The following is a 15,015-nucleotide window of genomic DNA, read 5'->3' as shown; positions in this document are numbered from 1 at the left end:
GATAGTCAGAAACGCCACAGTAAATTTAGAAGAGGAATTTATGCCGTAAATGACAACAGATTTAAGAAATTAAACATGAAAGGAATCCAACAGAGACCTTTCAACCTTTATCGACAAAAACGTAGATCTTCTCGGTCGGGTTTTCTGCTCTTCGCACTATCGGTAGATTTTCTGTTTTCTGTCTTGTGTTTTATAGGCAACCGGTGCCTATGAAGCAGGATTACAGCCTGTTCGACTACTTTCCTAAGTTTTTCTTGTATGAAAATGCGTAGATCTCTAAGAAATATACAGTGTCATCAAAAAATATTACAGTTTTTGAATGGCCGTCTAATGTCGCACACAAATCATTTTTGAAGATCAAGAACAGGATTGGGAACAGCACAGTACCTTGCGGGACACAGTGCATAATGTTCCCCTGGCTGAATTTGGTCTTAGCCTCATCTTACTGACAAAACAACCTGTGGCACGTGATCGCTCCAGTGTCTGGAGAAAGTTTTCAAGTAGACTGGGCAGAAGACTTTTAAGAAAGCCAGTGTTCGATGTAGATTGTGCAACAAATTCACTGCCTCCGTTATACATAACGCTTGCCGACCGTGAGAATCAAATGACAGAACAGCCGTACATCCAGTCAGTTTTCCTTGGTATGCCTGTGGAATACAGCAGTGAAAGACTGACAACGATGAAAAGTATCTACCGCTTCATGCCACACAGTGACTTGCAGAGATGTATGAACCCTATGGAAAAAGCAGCTTCAATAGTCAGAGATTGGTAAGATTTCAGAATAGCGCAAAAATTTGCAACCTCTTTTAAAATATTCAGAAAGATAAAATATAGTAGTTCAAAGAAGAAAAAAGTAGGATCCTATAACAAAATATTAATGAGTCACAAAAAGAACCCCTCAACTCACACAAATTTCTGCTGCAACAATCTCTAGGGATGTGAAAAGAACGATCACGTTGGGTTCGTTGTAGGCTTTATTGATAGACCACTGAGAAAACGCAGTAAGTCTACAAAAATTCTGTAACGGAAAAAGCTGTGCAACCCATCTTAGAATATCGTCAAAGTATGTTGGGTCTATGTCCAACAGGAGTGACGCGGGATATTAAACATATACAAAGAAGGGCTGGTTCAATTGTAACACCATTGTTTGATCCACTGGAGAGCGTCGTCGCAGGGAGGAACACGAACTTGCAGACGCTTCAAGATAGCAAAAGTTTACCTAGCTAGTTTCAAAAAACTCTACTAAGTTAGAAATGTAGGAAAATATTAACAACCTTGCCCCTATCGCTCCGTATCGACCATGAATGCAAGATCATATTAGTATGCGAAGCAATGAGTTACTCCATCAGCTGTGTAGTATTTACATGGTCCAGTCACTTTAAAATGACCACTACCCACGCAGGATGTAAACTGCAATAAACACACACAGACGGTAGATGGCAGCACTAGCAGTGGAGAGTATATAATACCTGTCGGGGGAAAGCGGGGGGGGGGGGGGGGGGGGCACGCAGTAATCACTGTACTCGTTGCCGAAACACGGAAACGAAGCGATTTGTCTCACTTCCGAAAGGGCATTGAACCGTGAATTTAAAGTTTCAAAACCTTTTCTTAGGAATTTACTTTATTTACTAGCGATTCGTCAAGAACATTAACACATTTAATCACATTATGTGAGCGTGGAAGTAGTTGCCAATGGGTAACTGATGTATTTTTTTCAATAAATGGAAAATTTATTCCTAAAAGCCCCTTTTTTTTAAGCAGATTTAAAATTATAATCAGAAATCACCCTGTAAATATCAAGTTACAATTTATTCAGAGGCAGAAATAAGAATTTTCAATTTTTTTTTCTTTTAGTATGAGCTTTTGGGCTGAGCACCTTGCCGCTCCCTTTTAACACGGCCGTAGTGAGGACCGCTCACAACAACCTCTGCAAGACTACACTGGTGCAAATCTGCAACACACCAGATTAATTGAAACTAAAAATTTTAACAACTCACACAAACACATAAACTATGCACCCCGTAAGAGGGATGGAAATAGTACAAAACACTCACATTAAAAATTATTTGCCACAGAAAGTGCAACTTCTTTTTTTAAAAGAACTCTTACGGTGGAAGGGAGGCAACTTTATATACTAAAATGACCATTTAAATAAAATCCATGAAATGCAGTTTTATATAAAATGTACCAACACGCTCTACATTACACATATACCACCTCTCAAGATGATAGACAAGATAAAAACATATTTCAGGAATTCGGCCTTTACACCCTAAGCAATAAATTTGTTAACAGTGAAACCGACAAACATGACAGAGGCAGCTATTAACGTATGGCAGACCGACAAACAGACAGACAGACACTAACTGCCTAACAAATGCGGACGAGAGACAGACGAGCAATCTGGGGACGAGAGACTGACCAAGAAAACAAGTAGAATTTTACAAGTAAATGAAACAACATATCACGAATCACTTAACCTTTAATAAAATCCGATGTCTGGTGAAGACCTGGCGCAGCACGCCCAAAACGCTCTCCCGAACCGTCCGCTGCCAACCGTTTCAACGGACGCTGGAAGACGCGCCGAGCTCCCGTCTCACGGCGTCGCATCTCGCACCGACCATCCCAATGTCGTGGGTTGACTCCCGTTGCTCTCGTGTCGGCCGCGAAGCCACTACCCTTCGCTATACGGCGCAGCCCACTGGACTGACGTGGCAACCTCACATGCGCCGACGCTCAAGACGGACAAGTCATCTTGCGTCGCAGTGCGCGACCGACCAACCGATCGATCCGACCGCCAATGACCATTGCTTGAACAACTCGAGCAGACTGGCGTCCTAAGACATACTATCACTCCGGACGACAGACAGACACTGACTGGCCCACACTGACCCGGCTGACCAACCGACCAGATTCGCCCCTGGCGAGCTCATAGCGCCCCTTAAATGCAAGTGAACAGGCTACGTTTCCCCTTTCCCACCAGAGGGAGACACCAAAGCTGCGACTGCTTTACACTACGCGCTGCGGCGCGCTCTTCAAAACAGCAAATTTTACCACGGCTCATGCATGATCAAAGGCTTTCGGGCCAAGAGTGTGAGTATTTCAGAAAGGGCTAAGTTTCTAAACTGTTCGCATGCTGCCGTGGTTGAAAATACCGTGCATGGCAAAACAGCGCTATCCAAAACTGGCGACGAGGCATCTATAAATCACCACAGGCTGCAGAAACAGGGGTGTACGACGGCTGCGGAGGTGTTTACGGGCGAACAGACATGTTACTATTGACCAGATGACCGCTCAAATGAACCAAGAGCCTACCAACAGTGTGCCCTCAACGTCCGTTCAGCAAAAGTTGCTGTGTATGGGCCTCCGCGACAGGTAAAGACTGGAATTTGAACGCCAGTACAGCAACTGGCGACAGGTGGCCTTTCCAGATGAATCACATTTAATGCTGCATCGGACAGATTGTAAGTAGGCTCTTTAGGTTCTTACATTGGTAACGCCACCGCCACGTAGCGCTCTGTATGAAAATCACTGGCTGTGCTGTGTGCAGTCTGTGGCTGGTTTGCATTGTTGTTGGCTATCGCAGTTTTGGGAAGTTGGCTGTTAACAGCGCGTAGCGTTGGGCAGTGGGAGGTGAGCCGCCAGCAGTGGTGGATGTGGGGACAGAGATGGCGGAATTTTGAGAGCGGACGGTCTGGACGTGTGTCCATCAGAAAGAGTAAATTTGTAATATTGGATATCATGGACTGATATATATTATGACTTTTGAACACTATTAAGGTAAGTACATTCTTTGTTCTCTATCAAAATATTTCTTTTGCTAACTATGCCTATCAGTAGTTAGTGCCTTCAGTAGTTTGAATCTTTTATTTGGCTGGCAGTAGTGGCGCTCGCTGTATTGCAGTAGTTCGAGTAACGAAGATTTTTGTGAGGTAAGTGATTTGTGAAACGTGCAGGTTAATGCTAGTCAGGGCCATTCCCTTGTAGGGATTATTGAAAGTCAGACTGAGTTGCGCTAAAAACAATTGTGTGTCAGTTTAAGCACAGTCATGTATAATTTTTCTAAGGGGACGTTTCAAGATGACCGTTGGGGTGTACGGCTTGAAACGTCTTAAAGTCAGCACTCTGCTACCAGCAGGGAGTATTATGACCTCGGGAATGTTTTTCCTGCCGTCCTTTGGATGATGTCGTCATTCTGGAAGGTACAATGGATCAGTAGAAGTATGTAACTATGTGGGGGCCATGTCCACTCCCATATGCAGTTTGTTTCTCCTTCTGCAAGGTGGCTTCTACCAGCAAGACGATGCAGCGTGTCACGCAGCACCCAATGTATATGCGTAGTTCGAAGAGCATCAGAATGAGTTTTCCTTAGTCCCCTGGAAACCAAATTCCCCAGATTTAAAACCAGACGATAATCTGTAGCACCACCTAGATAGAGCTGTTCGCGCTATGCATGCTCAACAGAGTAATATTGGGGTGGTGGTGACGACACTGTAGTGGACATGGCGACACGACACTGTCGGCCCCATCCAGAACCTCATTGTCACTCTCCCTGCACGTCTCGGAGTGGTCCGCCCTGTGAAAGGTAGATATTCCGGTTTTTGACAGGTGGGCACATCAGTGTGGCCAGACAGTGTATTACTAATTTAATTGCGACCGGTTCGATGGTCCACTCCACCGTCATCAGGCAAATTATCACATAACCAACGGCCTGATGATATTATTGGTTCCTTCAGATATGTTCATGAGCTGGAGTCCAACTACCTTCTTGTAGAAAAATGTATGACAATAAGATCATATTACACTACTGGCCATTAAAATTGCTACACCACGAAGATGACGTGCTACAGATGCGAAATTTAACCGACGGGAAGAAGATGCTGTGATATGCAAATGATTAGCTTTTCAGAGCATTCACACAAGGTTGGCGCCGGTGGCGACACCTACAACGTGCTGACATGAGAAAAGTTTCCAACCGATTTCTCATACACAAACAGCAGTTGACCGGCGTCGCCTGGTGAAACGCTGTTGTGATGGCTCGTGTAAGGAGGAGAAATGCGTACCATCACGTTTCCAACTTTGATAAAGGTCGGACTGTAGCCAATCGCGATTGCGGTTTATCGTATCGCGACATTGCTGCTCGCATTGGTCGAGATCCAATAACTGCTAGCAGAATATGGAATCGGTGGGTTCAGGAGGTAATATGGGACGCCGTGCTGGATCCCAACGGCCTCGTATCACTAGCAGTCGAGATGACAGGCATCTTATCCGCATGGCTGTAACGGATCGTGCAGCCATGCTCGATCCCTGAGTCAACAGATGTGGACGTTTGCAATACAACAGCCATCTGCACAAACTGTTCGACGACGTTTGCAGCAGCATGGACTATCAGATCGGAGACCATGGCTGCGGTTATCCTTGACGCTGCATCACAGATAGGAGCGCCTGCGATGGTGTACTCAAAGACGAACCTGGCTGCACGAATGACAAAACGTCATTTTTTCGGATGAATCCAGGTTCGTTTACAGCATCATGATGGTCGCATCCGTGTTTGGTGACATCGCGGTGAACGCACATTGGAAGCTTGTATTCGTCATCGCCAGGATGGCGTTATTACCCGGCGTGATGGTATGGGCTGCGTTTGGTTACACGTCTCGGTCACCTCTTGTTCACACTGACGGCACTTTGAACAGTGGACGTTACATTTGAGATGTGCTACGACCCATGGCTCTACCTTTCATTCGATCCCTGCGAAACTCTACATTTCAGCAGGATAATGGCTCTGAGCACTATGGGACTTAACATCTATGGTCATCAGTCCCCTAGAACTTAGAACTACTTAAACCTAACTAACCTAAGGACATCACACAACACCCAGCCATCACGAGGCAGAGAAAATCCCTGACCCCGCCGGGAATCGAACCCGGGAACCCGGGCGTGGGAAGCGAGAAGCAGGATAATGGACGACCGTATGTTGCAGGACCTTTACGGGCCCTTCTGAATACAGAAAATGTTCGACTGCTGCCCTGGCCAGCACATTCTCCAGATCTCTCACCAATTGAAAACGTCTAGTCAATGATAGCCGAGCAACTGGCTCGTCACAGTACCTGTACGCCAGTCACTACTCTTGATGAACTGTGGTATCGTGTTGAAGCTGCATGGGCAGCTGTATCTGTACACGCCATTCAAGCTCTGTTTGACTCAGTGCCCAGGCGTATCAAGGCCGTTATTATGGCCAGAGGTGGTTGTTCTGGGTACTGATTTCTCAGGATCTATGCACCCAATTTGCGTGAAAATGTACTCTAGTATAATATATTTGTCCAATGAATACCCGTTTATCATCCGCATTTCTTCTTGGTGTAGCAATTTTAATGGCCAGTAGTGTAATTACAGCGACGCACAGTGACATTTAAGCAATCGTTGTTCACGCTCATCATTAGCGAATGTAATGGGAAGAAACCCTAATACGTGTTACAATGGAAAGTACCCCCCCCCCCCCCCACTGCATACTACACTGTGACTTGTGGGTAGGTTTAGTCGCAGGTATGCGTACATCAATCAGAAATGATGGTTATTACTCTGAGCACGCGGAAGTAGGTTAATCGTGTGGCACAAAACGGAGCGGTAAACACGAGTGTGGTCAGCGATAGCTGCAGAGTGAGTACTGAAGAACGGCGCGAGTAGATGAGTGTCATTAGAGACGCCATTAGGAGAAATTACTAAGCGAGTGGCGGCAGCGATACGAATAGTGCCTCTGGTTACTGCGCCGCCGTAATTGAGCGTCGAGTTAACGGATCGGCGGTCCGGAGGACGTCGACGACTGCCGTACCGCCGCCTCTCCGAGCTGCCGGCGATGGCTGGACCCACGGCTACAAAAAAGCTCTAACCGCCGCGTCCGCCGAACCGCGGGCGCCCGCCGCGGCCTGAGGGCTCGTGTCAGAGGACGGTGGAGGCTCTGCAGCGACAACTAAGACTGGCTATGTAGTACGTGTGTAGCATCACTGCGTTGGCCTCTTTTGTGTCGAAGCCCTACGTTTCGTCTTCTTTGAGGCTACTGGGTGCACTGATCTGGAAAAGATTTTCTACACCCACATGGATGCCATATGATCAAAAATATATGGACACCTATTAGTGGACGTCAATACGGGGTGTGTCAACTCTTCGCCCTTTTGACGACTTGAGGTCTGCTGCAGAGACTTTCAGTGAGGTGTCTGAACATTGTGAAGGAATAGCAGCCCATTTTACTTCGAGCCGAAAACAGGGATGGTAGTGATGCTGCCACTGGGGACTGGAGCGAAGTCTAAGTTGTTGTCCCAAATATGTTCCATTTGGTTCATGTACTGGCGTAAGCTGTCATCAGTCGGCAACGATGTAGCGCAAAGATCGATTGTAGGCGCTGGATCAAGCGCACCTATGACGAGCAACACGCCGCCAAAGCCGTCTCCACAGCAAGTATTTAGGCCGCAGCCGCTGACCGGAGGGTCTCACTGACTCACTGGCTCTCTCAGGCTGTGATAGAGCATAGCGACCAGATTAGTGGCTGAAGTTTGTAATAGCAAGATTGTCGATATTGTCTGCAAGAGGATTATTACTGATCAGCTTGCACCACAACACATGAACTCTATTCAAGTTAAGTATCCAGTAAAAGTAAGGATTTTAATCCATGTGTGCATTTATGTTGCAGAAAGAGGATACTGGCCACACGTAACAATATCCTACCCGTTGCTTCCTTACGTCAGGACTCCGTGTAGGCCACTTCACTTCAGCAACGTTATTGCTAACAAACCACTGCCTCACAGAAGCTTCTTTCTGGCAGGGTACGTTGTTCTGCCGGTGCAATAATTGTATCCGGAATGTTCCTCAACAATACGGAGTACACGGTCCTGCAAAATGTGTTAATGTCCTCCCGCAATTTGCGTTCTCTTGAGCACAATAAAGGAACCACACCGTAACAACGAATAACACTCCCACACAGTAGCACCGTCTCCTCCGTACATCAATTTCAGCACTACACATGATGACAGGTAACGTTTTCCAGGCATTTGCCAAACCCGAACCGTTTCATAGAACTGATACAGGGTACAGCGTGCTTCGTCATTCCAAATCACTCGTTGGCAGTCATCTTACATCCAGTGGCGCTGCTCTTTACGCCACCTCCGATGTCGCTAAGGCCTGACAACAGAAACGGGTGGATTATGAGAAGCTGCTCAGTCACTGTACTTTCCTTTTAACTTACTGCGCACAGCCATTGTGCTAGCTGGAATGACGGTAGAAACAGATCTGAAAAACCGTGGGAGTTTTCAGCTACCAGGAAATTTCAAACCAGTGCACAGCCAGCTGCAGAGTGAAAATTCATTCTGCTGACAGCACTTTGGAACTCACGAACGATTTCGTGCAAATTTCTGCAACGACCCTCAGCAACGATCAACAGTCCCTGCCCGTCGGTCTGTGAAGTCTCCCTGATCTTGATTTAGCTGTGACAGTTCATTTGCCTTTACACATCACAATCACACCGCTAACAGTCGACTTAGGAAGCTTTAGGAGGGTTGAAATCTCCCTCACGTATTTGTTACCCAGGTAACATCCAATGACGCTGACATTTAAAGTCACTGACCTTTCCTGACCGACCCGATCTGCTATTGCTGCCTCTCTACTGACAACGCAATACACTCCACCCTCTTTTACACTGGCGGGTTCGGCTCTTGTGACTAATTCTGCATTATGCAGCGGTGTCTGGATACCTTAGACGAAATATTTTATATTCAGGGAATCAGTGCAGAGTGCTGGTCGCGTACTGAAAAATGAACGTCTACATTGCCTCTCTCTATACGTTCTCTAATAACGAAGATCTCTATAAGAGATATACACATCGTACTCGACTCTATAAACTGTCTACGTCAGATGAATGCACTTCCGCGGCCAGAAAATTCCAGAGGCATGTTGATGATAGAGCAAGTGTGAACATCAAATCCGCCCAACCTCCAGTAGTCAGGGTATCAAACAACAGTTGTTGCCAGCGTGCCGCAGAAGACGATAGAAAGGCTTTATCATACCGTTCCCAACCGAATGAGCGTAAGCATCTAGGCTAGAGGGGGTGCAATGTCGTTCTGCCATGAGGGCTCATACTGCCACGTTCTTTGTACTTTTGACTCGATTTAGTAATAAATAAAATAATATACACACAATTTCAACCTATGAAGCTATGTTCTGCTAATGTCCTTCTCGTTGCTTCACCTCTTTCTGGTAGTGTACTTTTGGATCATTGAGGACCAAAACGTGGAAGCGTCTGTTAACAAAGGTGGTTAACAGGTGTTCCATTAACACGTACACTCAGGTGACAGAAGTCACGGAACACATCCTAATATCGTGTCGCTACCCCTCATTAACTCAGACACTTTTGTAAGATGTCGTGGTCTCCTGACCTTCATTGCTTACATATTCCGCCCTCACAATCATATATCGCACATGATTACGCTTCATTCGAACCCAAACTCGATAAGAAAAAGTCAATGTTGTATGAATTCATGTAAACGATATGCAAATAACAAGTAAATCGCAAGTGCGCACCGAGATTGAAATACTCGAGGCTGGCATACACACACACACATTCAAGACACGACGGTCGCAGGGGCTTTTAGTTCGGGAGAGGCAAAACGCATGCTGGAGGGCCGGTCTCTTCAGAGGACGAGTCAACCTATCTATGTCGGCCGGCGATCGCCCTTAGAGCTGATAGAGTTTGCCCGAGTGAAAGGGAGAACGACCCCGTGTTCGGCACCCAGCCTACGCATTCTTTACAAACATAGCACATAGTTTCCTTAAGAACCCAGGAATAACGTGTTCAGTTCATAACTAAAAGTGCCATTGTGATTTCTCAGAATTTTTGTAAAGTAAATAATAATTTTCACTAGTTTCATGTTTTTCTTACACTAACTAGCACTACTCCAGTACCCAAGTATCCCACTAGTTGCGTAAGAAATTTTGGGAATTTTTGTGTCATTTCCTTACAGCGGACGACTCCAGAAGATATTTATTGCTGAAAGTTTTTCAGGCATTTCTCTTTAGAACGTTAGGAGCGTCTGTCTGACTTCTGTAGTATTGTGGGGGTGGAAATTGCATCTTACAGGAGCCACAGGGAAAGGGTATATCTCAGATTAATCCGTTGCGCAGAATGACAGAATAGCACCCACACGCTCACACTTTTATGAGCTGACATGACTGCATCCTTAGCACCGCGATACTACTAAATGAGTGCAAGCAAGAGTTTCCAGCTCGCTTTGACGAGCGAGACGGGTTAAATTTGCCACCACGTATTTATCACTAAGAATTGCCCGCAGCAGTGCAAATACTTCCAGAACATTGATTACAAGCCGCTTGTGATGTGCGTGTCTAAAGCCTTCCGGAATTCTAGAAATACGGGATCAATCTGAAATCCTCTCTCGATAGCACTCAACACTGCCTGTGAGTAAAGAACTAGTTGTGTTTCACAAGAATGATGTTTTCTATATCCGTGTTGACTGTGTGTCAAATGGTTCAAATGGCTCTGAGCACTATGGGACTTAACGTCGGAGGTCATCAGTCCCTCAGGACTTACAACTACTTAAACCTAACGAACCTAAGGACATCACACACATCCATGCCCGAGGCAGGATTCGAACCTGCAACCGTAGCGGTCGCGCAGTTCCAGACTGTAGCGCCTAGAACCGCTCGGCCAACCCGACCGGCATACTGTGTGTCAACAGACCGTTCTCTGTGAGGTGATTCATGATGTTCGAACACAATAAACGTTCCAGAATCCTGCTTCATATCAATGTTAGTAATATGGACCTGTCATTAAATGGATTACTTCTATCGTCTTTCGTGAATATTGGTGTGACATGTGCAACTTTCTACTCCTTGGGTAAGGATCTGCAATAATCGTGTAAATAGCCGGAAAGCGATTATTTGAGATGTGGAATAAATTTACCTCTGACTGCAAAAATGACTTTAGTGATTTCGGGGCTACAAACCACATCCTCAGATCCATCTAGTATATGTACATCTAACTGATACGAGGTACATTCTTCCGAGGATCACAGCTGACTGGTATCACTATGGCTCAGTGGCGTTCGCTGTAAAAACTTATGCCCTCAGCAGCTCTTTGTGTCTCTCAGTGGTCGATGACACATTCCTGATTCCTGAATTTCCATATTTGCTTCTTTACGTATGTAATTTGGGTGTTATGGAAGTATACCATTTCAAGACAAAGGCAAACTGAAAATTTGTCAAAAACGTATCATTCTCTGTTTCATTCACTGTAACAACGTGTCAGGTACTGACACATCGGCGGTCCAAGGCTTCAGGACATTGCGCATCAAAGACAATGAGTGGAATATTAACATGTCACTTAGTGGGGCGGATAGAGGTGCGGAAGTGGGAAACGTAATGTAACTGGCTCGCGTCCTGCTTTCAGCAAATGGGTATCATCCCCCAATTAACTACAAGATCGCTTTCTACGTTACTGCCTGATTCGATAGCAGTTCAGTATTTATTTATGTTTTATATCCGTCCTTAGACTAGAGGTTTCGGTCTATGATAACCATATTCAGACCAGCAACAGAACTTGGGAAAACAGTACAGTTAGTGGACAGTTTACATCTTTAAATAGTAAAATATACCTTAGTGAAAAGCATATGTTTCATAGATGTGAAAACATGCAGTTGCATAAGACGATGCATACCTGCATACAAATATGCCTCGTCGTATTTAAGCGCATGCTTCCACATCTATGAAAGCTACACTTTTCACTACGGCATAGTTATTATTACTTTTCATTACTATGTATATATTAGTTTAAAATATTAATTGTCCACTAGATGCTTTTGTTTTCCCATGTTTTGATGCAGATCTGAAGATGGTTATTGTATACTGAAACCGGTAGTATAACAGCCAAAATATTTTGGGATTGATGACGGAAATAAAAGAAATTTATTCTACGCTTCCTTCATCTCTCTCTTAATCCACTTGTGAATTTGTTTGTTTATGCGTGTAGCAAGCATTCCAGATTGTGGGAAACGTAATTCATTTATGTAGTGTATGCACAAACACACACACACACACACACCTACGTTAAGTACACAAAATTTAACATTAATATTACACTCTCTTGTTTCAACTCAAATATTTCAATTATTCTAAAAATTTTGCTACTATCTGAAGCAGTGACCTAATAAGAATTACCTTAAGTTATTCTTACACGAAACGTGAAAACCTTAGTCGTCGAGGAGCTGGTGGGGTTTTGTGAGGTCATGATGTGAATTTCCGTTTCCACTGCATTGAGAAACAGGAAAACCCGAATATCCAAGTCAGCTCTTTGCCTCGTGGAGAGGAAGGTGGCCAGTGAGATGTAAGATTGGTTTTATGTCTCAAACAAAACTAAAGATAACGTCGTTTGCAGCTGAAGCCCGTAAGTGAATATAGAGGGCCTGTTCTAGACTTCTAGTGTCACTTACCTAAGATAACTGGTTTCAAAGGTACGCGATTTAAAGAGGCGCTATTTAAAGGAGCATGAGGATAACACTACCATTTTGAGCCAAGATAACGATCATATTTCTAGGTCACTCGTAATGAGTTCTAGTGTCAGACATCGCAGATGCCCTCATTTCAGCGTTAAAGCAATGTACTCTTTAACGAGTGCGTCTTAGCAAAGAAGATGGCGTGGGTGATTCTTGTAAGCTCCATTCCCAACTCGAGACATTGCTGCAGATTTCTGCAGGTTGTCATCAGTTTGGCAGAACTTCTGCGTGGGACTGGAAGGTGCACACACAGTGGCAAGTCACTGTGCATGTCATGTAAATGGATACAATAATCCAAGTGTGCCTCCAGGACATATCCCTCACCAGGACCCCCAGCCACGTAGAGGATCTTCTCTTTCAATCCGGTGATTTCCCCGTTAGACATCCATCGGAATCCTACAGCCTTCAGAAATCGCTGCATGGCTTGTCCATAGAGGTTGTTAGCATCCAAGAAAATAATATAACTTAAATTGCCATGTGGTCTCTACTACTACTCACTCAGTCGCAGCTTATTTACTGTGCTATACCTGTGCACACAATGCCAAGGTCCACTGCAAGGCCCTGTGTTAAAAAAAAGCAATATATCAACATCATAACGTGGCTTCTCGCCCTTGGAGAATAGCAACTAACCTATATTTTTGGGGCGCTGATCGGCTAATTATGAAAAGTAGAAGCGTCCCTCTACTTTATGCTTGACTGTTTCGTTCTTCGATCGTCATTTTTAATCGTAATTTTCTTCTTCTTCACGCTTTCTGTTATCATCAGCATCTAGGCAGTAGTCTGCCTCTCAAATTTTGATAGATTCTGGAGTTTTATGTGAATGAGAAGCCATTGAAATTATGATGCTTACGGACATTAGATGTGTTGTAATTAGATGTGTTGTAACTAGGCACAAGCACTGTTATTGCAGGACAATTTCTATCACTAACCAGAAATGACCATGAGAAGCAATATTCATCCCTCTCATCAAGATTCTGGACACTAACGCATTCTTCTTTTAGCGGAAACGTCTTTTGGAGGAGGGATGAAACGAGGAACCCCATTAATTGGATCGTAAACATGTGAGTATACGTCAAGGTAGTTTAGACGGCTGAGTACCTTACGCAATTCTCTTTCCTGCATTTCGGAAAAATGGCCGTGAATGACACTCGTCGTAAAAGTTTCGAACCACTTTGAGATTGAATTGCCCGATGATATCACGTCGGTTCTCCTCCAAACTTGAACAATCCCGTTTCCCTCACCAGCATCACTGCCCTCTGACGGGAGGTACATAAGCTCGTACTAGAGAACTGTTTTAAACTTAATAGCAGGATACCACAGGTCGCTGACGCTTTCGGGATGCACGGTGTCCAAAATGCCTTGGCAACCATCGAGGAAAGTGGCTGAATCTCTGAAGCCAGCATTCGTATTGTCAATATGAGGTCGTGAGATCCTGTCCCCAGAAGTGTCAGCAGACACAGAGTAGTCCAATGCGGCTGCAGGATTTACCTGATAACGGAGCAAGCAGGGTACAGGTGCTGCTAAGCCCAAGGTGATGTCGAGGCGACTCTTCATTCCGTGAAGGTTCATGACGGTTGCGAGGTTCTCCAAGGCATGGAGAGTGTATCTGTGTTGACATATGAGTGGTGTTATCAGCCCGAACCAGGCTAATAGTGACAGAAGAGGCTGTGGTGGTGTTTGCAGGCACAGTGAGTACATCATTGGAGACTGATGAATCAGGCTGGGGCAACCTGTGGCTCATCATTGTGTCAAGTCGTGTTCTTGTTGCTTTCACAGGTGCGAGTACACAAACGTCCATCATATCTGCAAAGAAAGAAAATAATGATTAGTATCATGCGTAAAAACTGGTGTACGCATTTGTCTATAATAATCACTTGTAGTTTTTCTCTTTACTCTTGTTCAAGTTTAGCGGCATCCAAAGCAGTCCGTAAGGCATTATTTACTGTGATGCCGTGTCAATATCTTACCCTGTGAATCAACAACCATCGCAATAGTGTCCATGAGTGGACCTAGAAATGCGAGATGGTCCGGGTTCATGGCTGGTTTGGCAAACGTGCTGGTGGCATTAGGCAGTACCACACATATGATGACGGACTGAGTTGTGATGGTGATTGCAGGCACAATGAATTCATCGTTAACAAATTGAGCTGGAGTGACGAAAGCATCATCATCGTGTAAGGTCAAGCAACAGGAGTTACAGGCACACAGCCATCACATCTGCAACACAACAACAAGAAGAAACTAATCATCAGACTGCAGCTATAACGAACCCGCACAAACCGGGGAATCTTAAACACATACCTGTAGAATCACCAGAGTCAAGCTGAGGCCGCTTATTAGCCACTGATGTGCAGTAATCACTTATTTTCATTAAAATTTTTCATATCTGCTGATTCTATCAGCGCTGTAAATGCTGCTGCTAGCAGGACTCAGACTGGAATAACTTTTCAAGCCGAAACGACTT

This window comes from Schistocerca americana, chromosome 3, assembly GCF_021461395.2.
Source record: "Schistocerca americana isolate TAMUIC-IGC-003095 chromosome 3, iqSchAmer2.1, whole genome shotgun sequence".
NCBI classification, from domain to species: domain Eukaryota; kingdom Metazoa; phylum Arthropoda; class Insecta; order Orthoptera; family Acrididae; genus Schistocerca; species Schistocerca americana.
Note: the sequence above shows the minus strand (reverse complement) of the source record.